Here is a 17,666-nt window from a genome sequence, read left to right as displayed (position 1 = left end):
TTACTGTTGTGACTCCTTAAAACTATACCTAAGACTTCTTTAAGTTTGCAGTTGTCCTAAGAACTCTTGCCTGCTGTAAAATGTAAAAATAAACTTTTACAATCCTGACTCAAAAGATTGCTTGGGTCCTAGTGAATTCATTCCAGACTGTTCACTCCAACTAAGGATATTTCAGGGTCTTCATCAAATGAGTCAGTGTCACTGACCTCTGCCTGATATAAAGTTACCTGGTATATCTCACCATCTTCTTGTTCGAGTTCTTGTCCTTCTTCATTGTGACTATAATCTTCTGAATTGATAGACTCAACTTCAAGCTCAACAATGACTTGGTCTGAAACTGAATCATCTGAATTTTCACTTAATACACCAATATCAATATCCAGACTTGAAGGGATTTCTGTTGATTCACTGCTTCTGTTCGTTTACAGCAGATCTCACTTATGACACATAGGGCACAGCTTTCATCAAATGTAAGGGAAATACTATCTGACTTACGCCATTTTCTGTGTCTTTCACCAGGCAACTGATCCAAATTTTCTTCTATTTCACTATGTGCTCTCCTTCTAGAAGAGGTAGTTAGTCTACAATAAAGATTCGGTGACGGTTTTTCTTCCTGCAATTCTTGCATAGATCCCTTTTGACCAATTCCAATTTCAAGCTGACACCTGGCTTCAGATGTATTTGAACTAGAAAATCCTTGTTGATTGACTGCTACCAAGTTTCTAGATATCATTTCATATATTCTATGCTCTTTCACAGAAAAGCTCGGTGCCCCAAACAGATCTCCAAGAAGGCCATCTTAACAATAGACAATGTGCTGTTGCTTTTTATTATATATTTGTTTTGACATAATATGCTGGCCAAGATAGAATAAAACCTCCTTTATGGTGAATGTGTTTTTTTTTCTGTGCACTAGCAAACTTCAACAGCTTGAAAAGCAATGGTTTTCATCTAACCAGAACCTCCTGTCCCAAAGTTGGAATTTGTGAGGTGCTTAAGGCACCATCTGTACCAGAAGACTTTTTGGTATCGCACATTTGCCTGGATAAAGATGGGAAGAGATTTCTTCAGTCGGCCAGAGGGGAACAGGTCCTTTGCGCCTGGTTCAGAGACCCTCCTCAAAGCTATCTGCTTCTTCCTTTTCTTCCCCTCCAGTGGCTGCAGACCTGCCCTTTCACCAGCTTCCCTCATGTCCTTAGCGGGACGCCTCCAAGCCCCAGAAAAGATGGGCTGCGGATGGGACCCCCCCCCCCTTAACCCCCTCGAATGGTCAGTGCCTGCGGACCCGGCCTCACCCCAGGCTCCAGAACTGAGAGGAGCTTCTGGCGGTGCTGGCGATGGGCCTGAGCCCCCGGCAGAACGGGACGCTACAGCCCTCGGAAGGATGATTTGTGGCCCCATGCCCCTCTTCTCGGACCCTTGGAGGGCTTTGGGGTTCGGGAGAATGCCCTCGGCAGCGTGGGCGCACCTAGGGAAGCCCTGAGCCGGCTCGCACCAGAACCCGCAAGGATCTTCATCAGTAAATTCTTTTAAAGGTCAGTGTGCTATCTGATAACAAAATTGGTTCAAGGAAAAAGAACGGTAATTTCTGGCCAGTTTGGCCTATTAGAAATACTTTAGTTAGCACTGAAGGTTTTTATATAACCATCCCCTATTTGGACACAAGAGAGTTGCAGTAGACACACAGCTTCCTCCAAAACTTGAATTAGAGGGATTGGAACAAGGGAGGCATAGCAAAGGGAGTGTCTTTGAGGGGGCACTGTACCAAATCAGGTTCCACTCTCACCAAGGCAGGTTTATTCTGAAGTGATATGCCTCCCACTTCCAAAGAAGGCATGACTTCTCCTGATTGTCTATTTTTAGGAACATTCAGAAAGGTGGCTGAGACAACCTGCTGTTGAATTTGGCTTCTACCGTTAAAAAAAAATAGAGTTCTTATGTGAAAAGTTCTGATTTTTTTGTAGGTGAAATATTAAATGCATTAGAATTAAAATATAACCATGGCTAATTCATAACCAGTGGATGGGTAAGTATGGAAATAGTTTTTATAAAAACAAACAACTTGAACTCTTTCCAGCTTCTTTTTTCTTATTTATGAACTTTAGTAGAAAAAGTTATTTGATGTCCCTTACAAAAGGGGCCCTTTCCTCCTAACCCATTCTTAGGTTGTCACCAGATACTTTCAAATGTTCAATGAATATTTGTTGATAGGTTAGCATTTTAATGATCCAGTGTGTACCACATCCTTATTCTACTTCAACATCCCTTTGCTTTTTTGTATTTCAGTTCAACTGAACAAGGATTTATTAAGTTTCTACTGTGTATAAAGCATATGTGATAGCTGTGGTCTGCAAACACAAACACAAAATGATCTCTTGTCCTCAAGGAACTTGCATTCTAAAAGGGGATATACATCAATCAATCATCATTAACACATCCCATGTACAAGGCACTGTGCTAAGCGCTAGAAAGACAAAACAATGTAAAAGACAGTCCATACCCTCAAGGAGCTCACAATCTAATGGGAGAGACAAAAGGGATAAGAATATTTAGATAGATATAGATAGATATAGATATATAAATCAAGTTATATACAGAACAAACAGGAAATAATTAAAAGCTAGAAAGCACTAGAATTAAGAAGTGTTGGGGAAGGTTTCCTGTAGAAGGTAGGATTTTAGCTGGAAGGGAAAGGAAGTCAGTAGGAAGAGCAGATGAGGGAGAGTATCTCAGACATGGGAGGCAGAGAATATGCCTAGAGCTGAAGCTGAAAGATGGTATACCTACTTTGTGCAATAGTCATGGGCATGTTTGTAGGCAGTAGGAAATGGCAGACAGAGAGAGACAGAGAGAGAGAGACAGAAAGAGAGATAGAAAGAGAGAGACAGAGACAGAGAGAGAGAAACAGACACACAGAGACAGAGAGAGAGAGACAGAGACACAGAGAAAAACAGAGAGAAACAGAGACAGAGAAACAGAGACAGAGAAAGACAGAGATAAAGACAGAGACACTCAGAGACAGAGACAGTCAGAAACACAGAGACAGAAACACAGAGACAGAGACAGACAAACACACACACATACAGAGAGAGAGAGAGAGAGAGAGAGAGAGAGAGAGAGAGAGAGAGAGAGAATTAGAACCAGTTGAACTCATTCATTATACTACTCCAAATTACTTTAAAATAACACCTCAAATTGAATTCTAAAGTGAAAGGGCAACAAAAAGTTGGGATGAGACATTTTTCCATCCTAAGACAAGTTGGCAAGTTAGGAGAATTCTGTGACAACAGAATGGGGGCTGGCATGCAGCCCACATAGAAGTAGGACTGGGGTGAGCTTTGGAAGCAGCAGCAGCTTCAAGAGCTCTCAGCCCAGAGACAAGAAGGAGGTTGGACAACAGGTCAGAAAGAGATTACAGAGGACTCTTTCCTAGGATGGAGTGCAGGGCCTGGTGTTGTTTGCACTAAAAGTTGGTAGATGCCCAGAATTAGCTAATAAAACAGAGTATGAAAAAGCCTGAAGCTTGGGATAGTGCTTCTCTATCCCTAGCTGTGTAGAACCCAAATTTAAAGGAAAGTTCAGAGCCAATAAATAGTTTAGAAAAATGAACATACTAACAAAAACAAATTTGACCTTAAAAAGCTACCATTGTGGCAGAGAGGGCCAAGATATAAACTCAGAAGAAGACAACAACATGAAAATAGCTACAAACAAAGCCTCAAAGAAAAATATTAATTGTACATAGCCCCAACCAGCAATCCTGGAAGAATTGAAAAAAAGAGAGGAATGACAGAGGAAAAATTGAGAAAAGATAAAAGAGTGATGAAGAAAAATTCTGAAAAGAGAATTAACAACTTAGTAAAAGAAGCACAGAAAATACAGAAGAAAATAACATTTAAAAAACAGAATTGACCTAATGATAAAATAGAAACAAAAATTTGCTAAAGGAAAAGAACTTAAAAAGCAGAAGAGAAGAAATGGAAAAGGAGGTACAAAAATTCAAATGGCAAAAAGAAATACAAAGCCTCACTGATGAAAATAATTCCTTAAAAAATAGAATTGGATAAGTGAAAGCTAATGACTTCATTAGACATCAGGAAACAATAAAACAAAGTCAATAGATGAAAAATAGAAAAAAATGTAAAATATCTAATAAAAACTAACCTGAAAAATAGATCAAGGAGAGATATTTTAAGAATTATTTGACTACTTAAAAACCATGATTAAAAATAAAAAAAAAGCCTGTATCTGATATTTCAAGAAATTATCAAGGAAAACAGTTTTGATATCTTAGATACTAAGGGTAATATAAAAATTGAAAGAACCTACCAATTCCTCCAAAAAAAGATCCCTAGATGAAAACTTCTAGTAATATTAAAGCCAAATCCCAGAGCTATGATGTCAAGGAGAAAATATCACAAGCAGCCAGAAAAAAAAATGCTGGAGCCAAAAGCCACAGTTTGGATTATACAGGATTTAACAGCTTCTACATTAAAGAATTGGAGGACTTGGAATATGATATTCTAGAGTTCAAAGGAATTAAGATTACAACCAAGAATAACCTACTGAGCAAAATAAATATAATCCTTCAAGGGGGAAAATGGATATTTAATGAAATTGAACTTTCTAGCATTCCTGATGAAAAAAAAAACAGACCTGAATAGAAAAATCTGAGATTCATACACAAAACTCAAGTTAACATAAAAAAGGTAAACATGAAGGGAGTAATCATAAGGGACTCCGTGAAGTTAAACTATTTGCATCCTTGTATGGGAAGATGATACATGTAACTCCTGAGAACGTCATCATTATTAAGGCAGTTAGAAGGAGTCTGCATAGACAGAGTGTTTGGGTGTGAATTGGTTATGTTGGGACGTTAGCAAAAAAAAAAAAAAAAGAAAGAATGAGAAAGAAGAATGCATTGGGGGAGGCAGGAAGTGAGAAGAAGAATGGGGAAACTATCTCACATAAAAAGGTGCATGAGGAAAAGCTTTTATAGAAGAGGGGAAAATTAGAGGGTGAAGGAGAAAATGGAGTGTGGTGTGGTGTCTGCAGGTAACATTTGAACTGCACTCTCATTGGAATTGACTCACAGAGGGAAAAATACACACATATACATACATGCATCTACATATGTACAAATACACACATATACTATACATTTAAATAATATAATTTTTACAAGTTCCTCAGATAAAAGCCCTCGTTTTCAAATATATAAGGAACTAAGTTAAATTGATGAAAATAATTGCCATCCCCTAACTAATATATGGTCAAGGCATATGAACAAGCAGTTTTCATAAGAAGAAGTGACAAAAGCTGGAAGAGATATGAAAAAAAATAGGTACAGTAATGCATTGTTGGTGCAGTTGTAACCTATATACACCCACACCCACACAAGTATAGAAATCTATATTACTGAACAAGGAAGTAAGAGAAAGGTGGAAGTGGTGATAAAAGGGAACTGTATTAATAGAGTCAGTGGTCAGAAGGAAAATAGACTTTTGAGGAAGGAAAAGGTAAAAAGGGAGAGAAAAGAATAAATAGAAGAATATAAGATAAAGTGGAAAACATAATAATCATAACTGAATGTGAATGATAAGATCTCACTCATAAAATGGAAGCAGATAGCAGAACATATTAGAAACCAGAATCCAACTGCATGTTGTTTACAAGAGGTACATTTGAAACAGAGAGACACACACATAAAATTAAATTAAAGCCTGGAACAGAATCTGTTATGCATCAACTGAAGGAAAAAGGGAGGGGTAGCAATATTCATCTCAGACAAAGCAAAAGTAAAGATAGACCTAATAAAAAGATATAATCAGGACAATTATATTTTGATAAAAGTTATCCTAGATATTGAAGTAATATCAAAAATTTTTACAAGTTTCTCAGATAAAAGCCTTCTTTCTCAAATATATAAGGAACTGAGATAAATTGATGAAAACCATTGCCATCCCCCAACTAATAAATGGTCAAGGGATATGAACAAGCAGTTTTCAGAAGAAGCAAAAAAAAAATCCCTAAATCACTATTGATTATAGAAAGACAAATTAAAACCACTCTGAGGTACAGAATTGACAAATGCTAGTGGGGATATGGAAAAAAATATGGAAATATATATATACCAATGCATTGTTGGCGGAGTTCTGACCTGGTCCAACCATTCTGTAGAATAATTTGGAACAATGTCCTAAGGGCTATAGAACTGTGCATATCCTTTGACCCCGCTACTAGATCTGTCTCTCAGAGAGCAAAGAAAAAGAAAACAAGGACCTATATGCACAAAAATATTTATAGCAACTCTTTTTGTAGTGGCAAATATTTGTAAACTGAGGTGATGGCCATCAATTGAGATATGATTGAACAAGCTATAGTCCATGATGGCAATGGAAAACTATTTTGGTATAAGAAATGATGACGAAGAATAACCTGGGAAGACCTATATGAATTGATCCAAGGTGAAATGAACAGAACCAGAAGATATTGTTGTAATGATAATCAATGGGAAAGAACAAAACAAAACAAAACAACAAACAACTTAGCTATGCTGATCATTTCAATGAGCCAAAACAATTTGGAAGAATTTATGATAAAAATTGCTGTCCCCTTCAGAGAGAGAACTGATGAACATGTAAATTGAAATAAATTTTCTCACTTTATGTATTTTTCTTGCTTTTTTGTCATATGGTTAATATGCAAATATGTTCTGCATAATTTCACAGGTATAAAGTATTTCATATTTCTTGTTTCCTCAGTGGGTGGGGCAGGGGATGGAGAGAGAAGGAATTTGGAATTCAAATTTTTTAAATATTAAAAACAAAAAATTAAAAAAATAAAAATGAGGAAACACATAAAAACTGAGTGGGAGGGGGGATATTAGAGGGAACAACCTATAGGAGGGTATAAGATATAATAGGATCGCTTGAACAAATGGGAGGTAAAGAGTAAGTTGTCTTCATCAAGTGATACAGGCAAGAGTGAATCTAGAGAAAGTGGCATAAAGCTTTAAGGGATAAAAAAGTGAAAAAGAAAATGGAAAAGGAAACTCTTGGAAAATTGCTTCATTTTTTTTCCTATAAAAATGAAGCAAGGTTTCTTGGTGAGACATGGGGTGGGGACCATGGGAGGTTTGAGTAGAAATGAAAAGGTCTGGAAGAGTCACTGTGGACAATGTGATACTGAGTCGATAAGGAAGGTATAGTAGGATTAGCTAGCTGAAGTGAAGGCCCAGTTGAGGTTACATAACATGATTTACAGTGTACCCATTTAGAGTAGTTGTGTGATTTTTCTCTACTTTAATTTATTAGCATGTTTGTAGCAGAGAAGGTGATGAATGGTGAATTGATTCAAGGTTAAGGCTTGACTGGGTATAATTTGTGAGAGGATAAGGGGATTAGAGATTCAAGAGAGGAAGCCAGTATTGAATTGAATTGCTTCAGGGGAGGTCACTTGGGTCAGAATTGAGGAATCAAGGGAGTTGAGGTTATGGTAAAGTGAAGAGTAGGGTTATTTAAATGAAGACAGAGGAAGGGGTAAAAAGGGAATGGGGAGATAAATGGATTTCAGAATTTTTGAACAAAGAGGTGCTATATTTGTTAGTGATGGCAATATCAAAGATGTTATCCCCTTTGTGTGCCTAACTAAGGTGGAAGGGAAGAGTAGCTCATGGTAGATGAATATATTGTGGAACTTAGGGTATTTGAGAGCGAACCAGTATGTATGTTGAAATTCCCTAGTATGAAGACAGGAGTTGGGAAGGAGAGAAAAATATAAGCTTGTTATTGAACTCATTGAGGAAGGAAGGGAAGTGACCTGAGGGTCTATAAAAAATGGCTACTAAGTTTTTGATTGCGTGTTAGATATTAATAGCATGAACCTCAAAGAAATGGAGGTTACAGAGTGATGGAAAAAGGGGAAAATCTAGAAATGGCAATAATGAGCAAGAACTATTCCAGTTCTTCCCTCAACCAGTGAACGGAGGGGAGTGAATCAAAGTGCATCCAGTACTAGAAAGAGTGTTCAGGAAGACTTTTTCATCAGAAGAGAGGCATTAGATAGAGGAAATGGGAGAGGAATAGATTTAAAATGAAGGGAAGTTCATTGCCTTGAGAACAGGTATTCCTGGGGGCACGGTTGAAGGGCTGAGTGGAATAAGTAAGAAACTTTATAGTGGGAAGACTGATGGGGATGGTAATGAAGAATTGGGTTGTAGGAGTGTGGAATGTGGGAGATGGATGATTATCTACAGGAGTTACTGGGATATGAAGAGTGTAACTTAGGTGTGAAAATGCTCATCTTTGAGTATAGAAAGCCTGTTTATCCCCAGTAGACAGGTGCATCAGGAGATAGGAGACCTGCAGTCTAAGAAAGGATTACTTTACTTTGTGTTATTGTTTCTTTACATCCCATTTGGGAGACAACTAGAAGCAGGACATAGAAGATAACTTGTGCTGGTAGAGATAGAAGTGTTTTCTTTGGGGCAAATAGAAGATTCCTGGTTTAACCCCAAGCACCCTTTCCTCAGGGGACACACTATGCCCACCAGGAGAGGCAGAGGGCTCAGGGCAAGACCTACAAGGTAATTTCAGGAGGTAGAGACATTAATAATAGATCAGAAGAGAGTTCACCCAGAGAATGATAAATGGATTAATATTTATGTAATGAATGTATAATTCTTCCAGAATGTATGGTTCTTCCTTTCTCCTAGAACTCTGAGATAAGAAATGGGTTGTGGTAGGTGCACAAGCCCTAACCCTTCTTTGCCGTTCAGGTTAGGCCGAATTTTCCTTAAAATGAATTGAGACTTGGTTATCTCATGTAACTAAAGTCTCAGACTTTTTCTTTATCACTTTGCTACAATGTAGTCATGAGAGGTGCACAAAGGGGTACTCTGAGATTTGATTGTTGAAAGATGTACAGGGGTCTAATTTTGTTCCAGTGTCAGATTTAAAGTATCAGGGCATTGGTCTGAGTTAGGCCCAGGCTAAAGCATAAATCAATGAGACACACATATGTATGTGTATATAAATATATATATATATATGTGTGTGTGTGTGTATACACGTTTATACACTTAATATGTATATATGTTTATATATATGTATATATACATAAATGTGCAATGCACATACATGCATAAACATATTCTTTCCTCATTCCTCCATTCTTCCCCCCCCCCACACACACACACCTTTTTTAGACTTCTAGAGACCTTTGGACATTTTTTTTTGTTTCTAATCCCAGTGAAAGAGAAAGATGAACAGCCTAGAAACCTGTTGGCTGGCTGGGCACAGAGAGTGCATACCTACTGTGCTCAGATGGACATTTTTGGGCATAGGTGTTACCATGGCAGGAACCCAAGCCTGTGTCTTTGGAGGCCAGTATTAGGGTAGGGGCTCATCATCAAAGTAGAGATTAGACTCTAGAGGAACTTAATTGGCATCTTGTTAAAAATTTACCATATGGTTGAGATGGAGAAGAGGATTGCTTTTTTTTTCCATTCTCCAAACTATCCTTTGCAAGCAGTCATAACCCCATAATTGACCACTGAAGTATATTCCTCCTGCGCTATACTGCCAAATGTTTAAAAACTACTTCTGAGGGAAAATGCTCCCATGGAATACTTTTAAGTTTAATCTGAATTATTAAGATTTTCTCCACCATTTTCTCAAGGCTGGGCAATCAACAAAATAATAAAGGAAGCCCTGATTTGTAATGTTTACTGATTTCTAAGATGTAAATGCTCACACTGAAAATTTAACATTTTGGCTGCAGTAGAATCTGACTCTAGTGCACCACTGAACCCCACTATAATCCTGTATGATATCAAGTTTCTGGAAGAATTTGGAACTTGTCATTAGCAAGCATCTCTCAATCTCCAGTGATGTGGGTGAGCAGAAGGATATTAAGATTGACCATTCCAAGGAGTAGAATTTAACAAGTTTCTTATTCATTTTCTTCTTAGAATAAATGTTGGTGATCACAATATGGATTTCACTTGTAATAGAAATATAGAGGGGCAGCTAGGTGGTGCATTGAATAGAGCACTGACCCTGGAGTTAGGAGAACCTGAGTTCAAATCTGGTCTCAGACACTTGACATACTTATTAGCTGTGTGACCTCGGGCAAGTCACTTAACCTCAACTGCCTTGCCTTCCCCTATCCAAAAAACAAAAAAGATAGAGAATTGGTCAGATTGAAAACTTGGAACCATGTAGATGTTTTCACAATATTCATAAGTCAGAGCTATAATCCATTGTATTCCCCTAGATTGCATTTCTGAATTAAGCCAGTCAAGACAAATAAACTAAATATGTCCTGTCTCAGTACTGGAGGAAAGAAATCTTTTGATTATATTTGATCATATTTGATTAATCAGTAATTAATAGACTAAGAAAGTGACAATCTGATTTTCTGTGAACTTAAAGAGTAACATCAAGTCATGGACCAGGTATGAGCTCTTCCTACAGAAGCATCTCTGTTGTCAACTGGGATTCTCACCATGGTAAAGAGGCTGAACTGTCACATTTGTGCTTTTTAGTCTTTTAAATAGTAAGTTCCTTGAGATCAGATATTATCTCTTATGTTTTTGCTATATTCCCCATTTCTTACCATATTACTACTACTACTAGAACTTATTAATACTAGTACTGGTGCTACTACTACTGCTACTACTAGTACTTATAGGTAGCTAGCTGGTAGAGTGGAGAGTGCCAATCCTGGATTCACGAGGAGCCAAGTTCAAATCAGACCTCAGATACTTATTAGCTTTGTGATCCTGGGCAAGTCACTTAACTATGTTTGCCTCAGTTTCCTCATCTATAAAAAGAGCTAGAGAAAAAAAAATGGCAAATAACTTCAGTACCCTTGCCAAGGAAATCCCAAATGGGTTCTCAAAGAGTCAAACACAACTTAAACAACCATACAGCTCTTCCTTCTCCTAAATAGTTGCCAGCATTTAAATACTATCATTTATGTGCCAGGCATTATGTTAAGCATTTTAGGAATATTATTTCATTTTATCCTCACAACAATCCTGTGAGGTAGATGCTATTATTATCCCTGTTTTAGAATTGAGGAAATGGAGACAGACAGGTTGTGATTATTCAAGGTCACATAGTGTGTAAGAGTACGAAGATGGATTTGAACTCAGGAGTTCCTGACTCCAGGTCCAGTGTTGTATTCACTGTGTTATCTATCTAGATTATACCTATAATAGGATTTATTCATTTATTAAAAAATAGATAGCCAATATATCAGAAAACTTCAATAAATACTTCTCAGTAACAACTATCTGTTGAATAAAATTGAGATGGAATTTACTTCTCCAACTGTGATGGCAAAACATTTTACAAATGAATAGTCATTGTTTCAAGGAACTTTGATTTATGAACAGTGATGAGTTTTGCCACATGTACTTCTTACAGTCCAGCACTGGTGTTCTTTGTGTGTATGTCTGTATGTATTTTAAATAACCCAGAATCCCTAGTCACTGAATTTCCATTTACCTCATAAATCAGGTTGCCTTAGTTGAGTAAACATCAATCCTAGTATATTTTGGAAAGGAATAGCATGCATGGATTCATATATTTGCAGTCCCATATGTGTTACTGAAATAGCTTCCCTGAGCCTTTTTTCCCTCTGCAGCTGAGTACACATGCTATGAGTACCATAGCAAAGCAAAAAAGTATAAGAAAAATGGTATTTGGAGTAGATATTTACTGACATTATGGTCATATTATGATAGTCACTGTATCTTCAGTATAAAGTTTCTGTTTTTATTCAGGAATCTGCTGAAATTGGCAAAAATTGTATTTGAGGGTTGCAAAAATAGATTTAGGTGACTACATAAGATTATGTGAGTAATACTCAGAGTGTCTTATTCGGTTAAACACATAACCTGACTTATCACAAGCCTAAAGTATTTGATAAAATGAATTATTTGGTAAATGAAAATCACATTAGCACCTTTTGGGGAAGTATTGTTTGACAAACTAATTTTCTATATTAAAGAATTATAATATAATTGATATAAAAGCCAGTATAAAGTAATTATCAATAATTCAAATCTATAAAAATTTCTCCCATAGGTATAAAATCAAATTTGACTCAGACTCTTAGGTATTCAATCTAAAGAAAAAAAGACCTTAAAGTTCATCTAGTTACATTTCCTTATTTCCTAGATGAGGAAACTGAGGCCCTGAGAGGTGAAGTAATTTACTCCAGGCCACACAAACAGGAGATCCAGGTTCTTTATTTCCTAATTCATTGCTCCTTACCCTACATACCACTATCTCTATATCCTTAAGACAAGCTACTCAAAACACTCTTCACAGATGGAGATCATTGCATTGTCATTGTTGTTCAGTCCTTTCCAACTGTTCATCTTGTCCAACTATTAGTGACCCCATTTGAGGTTATCTCAGTAAAGATACTGAAATCGTTTGCCGTTTCCTTCTCCAGCTTATTTTACAGATGAGGAAACTGAGACAAACAGGACTAAGTGACTTGTCCAGAGATAACAAAAGTAGTGTCTAAGACCAGATATGAATTCAGGTCTTCCTGACTCCAGGCCTGGCTCTCTACCTACTGAAGATGCCCTCATTGCCTTGATACACACACCTTATGCTCTATCCTTGGGACTTTTCTGGGAGGCAGAATGGAGAGCTTCTTCCTAAACCTCCATTTAAAGAGGGGTCTCAAACCAGTCTTTTCTTCATTTCCCACCTGGCTGGCTCCTACACCAGGTACCAGCACTCTCTTTTCATCTTTCTTTTGCATATTGTTGATCCTCATTAGATTTTAGGTCCCTTAAGTTGAGGGAATTTTTATTTCATACTTGTATTCTCAATATATGGCACGGTGCCAGGGAGATCATAGCAGGAACTTAATAAATGTTTGTTGAGTGACTGAACGACTTGGTAGTTTAAGATGAAAATCTCCAAGTTCTGTCCTATACTTAACTAGAGCGGTACAGTAGGATTCAAACAGTGATACATATGGTTCTTTATCAGGAAGCTCATAAAGTGTTAATGTGGAATGTTACCTAATCATTCCAATTAGAAACCAAGAAAAGAAATTATATTCTGTTTTCAATGTCTGTTTATAAAAAAAAACAAATGATGAACTATAGCTCTTTTTTTTTAAATAAGCTTCTCTTTCCACTGTTTATTATTAATGTTCAAAATATACGAAACAAAAAGAAAATAATCATCCTCAATCCATTGTGGCTCTAAACCTGGTGCCCTGCACAAAACCCGATCCATCCACTGCCATTTTCACAGAAAACAACTGACGCCAGGATGGGACAAAAGAGAAAACTGGGAAAGGGCAGCAATACTTTCCAGGATCCATCCTGGAAAGAGCCAGGTGGGGAATTACAGAAGTGACTGATGGGGTTGGGCCTGAAGAGGCCTCACACTGACATGGTTTGAGGTAAGAGGGACTGGAGCTGAAAAACTCTCAAAAGTCAGTGCATGTAGTGTGACTATGTCAGACTTGGGATCACTGACATATTGACAGAGTGGTCTTGCTTAAGAGTGTTTTATAGATCTCCCAGTTAGTATAAAGGAAGAGAGGACTGACACCAGGGATCTCACCTGCACCAGCTGAAAAAATATCGGGTTCAAAGAATATGGATGACTTTTGTCAAAAGGTATAAAGGACTGATAAAGCTGGTCTGGGTGCTCATACAGGGCTGCAGTGTCATACCATTAAAAAGTATTCAGAGTGCAAAGGACAGGTCCTGATGTATATATTATATAGGAAAAGAAGGGAGGAAGGCAGGGCATAGAGTGTGCTGGATAATTCACACCTAGCCTCTCAGTTCCCTAGAAGGAACCCTCTCAGTGCAATGAAATAAGAGGGCACTCCTCATCTCCTCATCACCCCCCCCCCCCCCCCCATAAGGAATGAATGAACCTGCTTGGTTATAGGATGATTTCACAATAAGTGCAATAGACGCCATTTCAGGCTATTGTTCATGTGGGTGACCAAAGATAGAAAAGGTTTCTTTTCTATCTTGGTTGTAGAGGGGTCTTTGCCTTTCTTCAGGATAACCAGTCATAGGCATATGCAGGGTCCAGGATAATACTGGAAGGAGGTTAGGGCTTGGTAATAGCCCCTCACAGGGCAAAGCCCAATAGGTCTCCTCTTCAGCAGTCCAGGGGTACAGGCTGTATCAGTCTTTCTCCTCCCCTCACTGGAGGAAAATATGTACTACAATGCACTCCAGTGATTAGAAAATTCCCAAAACCCCAAACAGGGGTGAGGAAGGGAGTCCAGCTCATCAGCTGGGGAAAGGGAGAGGTGGGCCTCACAGAAGCCATAACAGGACAAAAGGACCAAGGAGGGAGGGAGGTTGCAATCCACAGGGTACCACAGATGGGTAGCCCCTAGGGCAAAGGTAGCCCATTGACACCTGGGTGGTAGAAGGCACAGTTGTTCTCATATCTGCAGCTGCCCTTCATCATGAAGTGTCGGCACACAGGGCGGCTTGACATATCTCCTCCATGGCCATGGGGATCATGTCCTCTGTGGCCTCCATGACCAGACCCATCATGGCCACGATGCTCATGTGAGGGTGGGCCCCAGTGGTCATGGCCTCGATGACCAGGGCCATCATGAGGCCGGTGACCATGGGGTCCACCATGACCAGGGCCATCATGGGGACAGTGGCAACCACCTCCACCCATTCCACCACCAGGACCTCCTCGACCATTAGGAGAGCCTCCTTGAAATGGAGGAAGCTCATTCCCACCTCAACCCCCTTGGCCTCGATGGTATGGCACAGGACCAGATCCTGGCCCTCCTTACATTGGACCACCTGTCATGGGATCTCCTGGACCATCCCATAAGGGGTCACCACCATGGGGAGGAGGAAGTGGGCCCAAAAATCGTGGACCCACTGGACCACCAGGACCTCCATGGGGACCTGGCATAGGCCCACCAGGGCCAGGGGGGAAATACTGCATCCCTTTGGGGCCACTGGGGCCCCCTGGACCCCCAGGTGTGAAACCATTGGCCATTGAGACAGGTCCCAATATCCCATGGGGCACCAGCAACTGCTTGATTTTATCTGAGTAGTCTGGTTGTTTCAGCAGCTCCTCTGAGGGGTGACTATTGGGGCTTCCCATTACTGAGGTAAGGATCTCCTGGACATTGATGCCACCTCCTTTTGGGCCCTGGGGGCTCTTTCCAGCTCTATACTTCCCATAAGGTTGGCCAAGACAGGAGGCAGCTTGGAGCCACCTGTCCCATCAGGGGAACCACCTGGTCCACCAGTCTCTAATGCCTCAGAATATGAGGTTTCATCTAGGGAACATTCCTTATCCAGAGGAATGAGTTTTGGAGGAACAGGTTCATAGGACTCAGGGTTAGGCTCATTGGGACTGTCAGGGACACTCTCCTTGGATAAGAAGAGCTCCTGCAGAATTCCTTTCACACGTTCAGCCTGGACATAGCACTCTTGGCTACTGTCACCCAGGGACACAAGGGGTGAAGGTAAAGCCAGGGGTCAGGGGCATACCCATGCCACCTTCTCTTCCATATTGTCATTGCTCAGACGCCGAGCTGTTTCAAAGGCATAACGGTCTGATAGTATCTCTCTCTTGGCTGACTTACCAAAGTCCTTGATTTTGTTCACATTAACTTGCTCAGTCTCATTCAGTTCAAAGTAAAAGTATTCTCTCAGTTTACCTACTTGAGGCCATGTCACAGTCTTTCTCTTCTGGCTTTTCCTTATCAACTGGCTTGGATCACGAAGGCTCTCCACAGGTTTTGCATCCAGCACTCCTGTGTCCAAGGAGACTGTGTCCATAAGCTCTGGAATTTCAGCAGGAGAGACAGGGATTCCAGGACACTCTATGTCCATGGCCTCAGCAGGAGCCGCTGGCTCTGATGAAGAAGGTTTAACTGTGTTCGGTTCTGTGCTTTGTTTCCCCTCAAAGGGGCTTGGCTTGAAACAGGGGTTGAGTTGAGGGCATCTAGGAAACCCAGGCCCTCCATAGGCTGTGGGGTATAATCTTCACTTTAATTTCTTTGGTGGTGTTAGGTGTTGTATTGAGTGGTTTGTATTTCTTTTCAGCTGGGAGAGCCACATCATCAGGTGCAGCTGCAGAGCTCTGACACTTAAGGGGGATGGGTTTAAGGTTGTACTTGTCAGAAACAATCACAGTACTGGCATTCTTCTTCACAGGCCCCAGGGATGGTGTCTCTAGCTCCAAACCAGTAGAAGGGAACTTGGCATGGCTAGGAGCTGTGGTTCGCAATGATTTAGGTTTCTCCTTCTTCTTCCCTGATGCCTCCTCAGCTCTTGTTTCTGCCTTCACTTCAGGCAGGGGTTGTTCAGGAGGAGCAGTTCGTCCCTTCCTCTCTTCCGTCCTTTTCTTCTTATCTTTCTCAGTGGGCTGGGTGCTACTCTGAGAGCATATGACAGCCATCCAGTCTCTGACAAGGACTGAAGCTAGTTTCCGGAGTTCTTCATCCTCACTTGACTTGCTCAGATGCTTTACAAGTTTGACTGTATTGTTCTGCTTGAGATGGTCCACAGTAAGGGGTAGGTGCTGTAGGGTGAGCAGAATCTGCTCCAAGAGAGGTATGTTGTTCGTTGTCTTTGAGTAAGTCAGCCAGTTATTAAGGAGCTTGTAGCCACCAACTCCGATAAACTTGGCCAGTGCATCTGGTGAACGGGTCTGCAGGAGAATGTTTAGGTATGTACAGCAGCTCACCATCTTTCTAGCTTCCTTTATCAGGCTAAAAATCTTGGCAATTCCCTCCGCACTTTTGACCTCTCCATCCCTACCAAGGAAGCTGTCTAGGCCCTTAAGGAGTTCTTTAGGGTCAATGGCGCCCGAGCCCATGATGATAATACTATCCAATTTTTTTGCGACATCAGCACCTCGGGCTCAGGGCCGGGTTAAAATTTGGAGGAAAAAATAAAACCAACCAAGACCCAAAGCTTAATTACTTGGGGGGCCTCATTGGATTAAAAAAGTCTTTTAAAAAATAAAGCCAACTCAGGATTCATTACCCTCTCCACTTAAGAAGAGAGTCTTAGAAATAATAAACAAACAAAAAAATAAACTGAGTGGATTGAAAAAGGAGATGCTGGATGGGCAGATTTGACAGGACTTGGGAGTTGGAAGAAGGGTGGTTGATTATTTTTGATAGATTTTGTGGTGATGGTCCTTCAGACACAGATGTGAGTCCCAAGCATTTTGGGCTGGGGGAGCGGGGTGGGAAACAAGATAGGGCGATGGGGCAGATAAGACACAAGTGGTTGGGTTGGTAGCTACAGCTCCCCCCCCCCCCCAAGGATTCTTTACATGTTGTTATGGCTGCTTCTTTTTTCCTTGTGGCCGGGCTGTTTCCTCCAATTAAATTTGAACTTCTAAACAAACCCCAGAATTGAACTATAGCTCTTTTTGATGATTTTGTTCCATTTGATCTAAAATGGAAATTACCCCAGGTCATGTTAAGTGGTTTCAAAGCATTTAATGCATGTTTACTTTCTAAAATCTTTATAAAGGAATGTTGGGGTCATACGGATAGCAAATTAGACCTGATTATAAATACCTGTTTCCTTGCAAGTTGTCTTACTGATGGTATTTAATCTTCTTGTTTAACATCTTCCTAAAATGCAATAATGGGCAGCTAGA

At 39.9% G+C, this 17,666-nt stretch overlaps 2 pseudogenes; both read right to left on the bottom strand.

The window, feature by feature from the left end:
* Window positions 1-137: 137 nt before the first annotated feature.
* Window positions 138-1,037, bottom strand: LOC138159187 (E3 ubiquitin-protein ligase Mdm2 pseudogene; annotated as a pseudogene).
* A 13,064-nt stretch (window positions 1,038-14,101) lies between these two features.
* On the bottom strand, window positions 14,102-16,984 carry LOC138159099 (serine/threonine-protein phosphatase 1 regulatory subunit 10 pseudogene; annotated as a pseudogene).
* Between the last annotated feature and the right edge of the window lie 682 nt (window positions 16,985-17,666).

This window comes from Petaurus breviceps, unplaced genomic scaffold, assembly GCF_028583685.1.
Source record: "Petaurus breviceps papuanus isolate PSGF00001 unplaced genomic scaffold, PetGlider_PUasm1.0 175, whole genome shotgun sequence".
Lineage (NCBI taxonomy): Eukaryota > Metazoa > Chordata > Mammalia > Diprotodontia > Petauridae > Petaurus > Petaurus breviceps.
Note: the sequence above shows the minus strand (reverse complement) of the source record. Positions and strands in the feature narration are given on the sequence as shown.